Here is a 3,143-nt window from a genome sequence, read left to right as displayed (position 1 = left end):
CAGCTCTCCATCCCTCAGTGCAGCACTCCATCCCTCAGTGCAGCGCTCCATCCCTCAGTGCAGCTCTCCATTCCTCAGTGCAGCTCTCCATCCCTCAGTGCAGCTCTCCATCCCTCAGTGCAGCACTCCATCCCTCAGTGCAGCGCTCCATCCCTCAGTGCAGCTCTCTATCCCTCAGTGCAGCTCTCCATCCCTCAGTGCAGTGATCCATCCCTCAGTGCAGTGATCCATCTCTCAGTGCAGTGATCCATCCCTCAGTGCAGCTCTCCACATTGTATATGCATGCATCCTGCCTGGTAGTTCCAGCCTGATTGTTGGATGGATGGTCACAACATACTGGTACTCTGTTCAATCCCTTGCTTTTATTTAATACTAGCACCAAAGTATAAGAGTGGCACTTTTGGCAGTTTGGACAACTTGACACTGTCACAGCACCCTGTCATTCACCCCACATCACCCATCACACACTGTGACTCACATTACAACAAGGAGGATGTGGACAGTAAGAGCTAAACCTTGGCCACATGCTACAGCACCTGTGTGTTATTTTGACCTCTTGGTATTTCTGCTTTATAAATTATGCTCTAGAAGGAAAAACACAGTGCTCACAGGATTTAGTGCTAGCTCCTGTTTCTGGCGCTTGCTGAGTGTTCGAGGAAGAGCTCTTTACAAAGTCCATTTAAGTTGAAAATGGCACCTACTCCAGGGGGCAAGGCTTCCCTTCAGAAGAACACTTTGTATTGATATGTTTGCAAACACCAACAGGAGTACCACACCAGATAGCAGATGTTCTGGGGTGCTCATTCCCTAAAGATTCCCAGAATATGATGAACTGGGCGCCAATCAACAGGGAAATCCAGGCACCATGGGACTGAGTGTATGCATGGGGGTGGGGCCAGGGTGGCAACTGGCTCAATGAATGCCTTAGGGTTTCTATTGCTGTGAAGAGACACAGTGACCACAGCAACTCGTACAAAGGAAGACATTTAATTGGGGCTGGCTGGCAGCTCAGAGGTTCAGTCCATTATCATCATGGCAGGAAGTGTGATGGCATTTAGGCAGACATGGTACTGAAGAAGATGCCGAGAGTTCTACATCTGGACTTGGCAGACAGCAGGAGGAGGGGGAGTCTCATAGCCTGACTTGAGCATCTGAGACCCCAAGGCCTACCCCCAGTGACACCCTTCTCCCTACAAGGTCACACCTCCTAATAGGGCCACTCCCTATGAGCCTAAGGGGGGACTCATTTTAATTCAAACCGCCATGGTGAGTGAATACGCCATGACAGTGCATTTGATGGTGCCTTGGGAGAAGGGAGCAGGATGGGAAAGGTGTGCTGGTGAGGGAGGGGAAGAGCATGACTTTCCACACAAGTAGTCAGGCAGGCCAATGACAAGAGTCCTTTGAGAAGATGGAGTTGGGGAGGCCAGGGACAGGTCAGGCTGATGTTAGGGGGCAAGAAGCCAGCAATCTAGGAGTCAGTGCCAGGGTGCGAAGCACCTATTTCACTCTGCGAGCAGCTGCAAGCAGGCTGTCTGTCCCTCAGAGCCTTAGACTGGTTCCACTCTCCCCACCCCCTACTTCCCCCCAGGGGCCTCAGACTGGTTCCACTCCCTCCCCCCCTTTCCTCCTTGACTATACAGTAAGACACAAGACTGGGAGAGCTGGAGAGGACCTCATTCCGGAGATGCTTCTGTGGGAAAGGGTTTAAGAACCCAGAGAAATGCCCATGAGCAAAGGATGGCCCCACATCAGGCTGCTGCTCTGCTCCTGAGTCCTGTGCTGGATGGAACTTGGTCCTGCTCATCCATTAGGGTCTACGAGGAGCAATATGACTGAAGTCATACTTGACCCTTCGCGTATAGAGCACAGGGCTCCCGTGAACATCTGGAAAGGAAAATGAGCTTCATTGGCTCAAAGGCCTGAGTTGTCCTGATGATAAAGGTGTTCACGCTGGGGCAGGCCAGGCTGACTGGACATCGGGAGTGCATCTCCATGTAGCCAGCTGTTATGTACCATGGCAGTGGACAGTGCCACCAGGCCAGTAGGGTAAGTTCCTGCCACTACCCCAGGAAGACTGAAGTGGGCAGGGACACTAAGGGGAGCCAGGGAGGTATTCTAAATGTCCACTCCAGCTCATGAGGTCCAACATTCAAGTGACAAATGGCCAGGAAATCCTGTCATGTTGGTGTCTGAGGAAGCCATGGCTTGGTGTTATCATTTTCCACTGGAACTCGGGATCTGCAAAGCCTCTGAGGTTGACGCTGGCTGACTGGGGTCTAGTCCTCATTGTGCCTTCCTTGTAAAGTCTCTCCTGGGAGGGAAACCCAGGAGACACTCTGAGATGATGTGCCCTCTGGCACAGTTCAATGTGAGGCCGGCAGAGTGGTGGCTCTGGTTGGAGTGGTGGTATCTGCTGGTGGACTTCCAGCTCAACTGCAGGGCTCTGTAGTGGGTCCAGCAGAGCGGCTCTGAGGACCCAGTGGGATGATAAAAAGGAGCCGAGAAGGCTACCAGGGAACACAGGTAGGTGCTAGTCAGACGCCAATGGCTGCCCACTAAATTAAAGCCTGGCAGAGATGAGGATGGGGGGGGGGGACAGATGTGTGTGTGTGTGTGTGTGTGTCTTATGAGTCTGTACACAAGCGGTGTTTGAATAAGCAATGTCCCCCATAAACTCACTTAAATATAAGACTATTTAAATAACAGTTCCCAGTTGACAACGCTGTGGGGAGGGTTAGGTGTGGCCTTGGGACGAAGTATGTCAAGGAAAGCCTTCAGAGGTTGTCAACTTGCACTGTTTTGAGTTTTCTCTTTGTGGGTGCTTGAGGTTCAAGGCATGAGCTCTCAGTTTGCTATTCCAGCTACCATGCCTGTGCACTCTTGTCTCTGTGGAGTCGTACACCAAATAAACCCTCCTCCCTGTGTGGGCTGCCTTGGTCATGGCGTTTTCTATCACAGCAGCAGAAAGTAACTAAGACAGGCAACAGCTGTGAGTGTGTGCACAAGATGAGGGGTTAGGGGGAGGTGCAGGCAAGTGGGTGGCAGCTGTGAGTGTGCACAAGATGAGGGGTTAGGGGTGGGTGCAGGCAGGTGGGTGGCAGCTGTGAGTGTGCACATGACGTGAGGGGTTAGGGGTAGGT

Source organism: Mastomys coucha, unplaced genomic scaffold (genome assembly GCF_008632895.1).
Source record: "Mastomys coucha isolate ucsf_1 unplaced genomic scaffold, UCSF_Mcou_1 pScaffold6, whole genome shotgun sequence".
NCBI lineage: Eukaryota > Metazoa > Chordata > Mammalia > Rodentia > Muridae > Mastomys > Mastomys coucha.
This window is presented reverse-complemented; position numbering follows the sequence as displayed.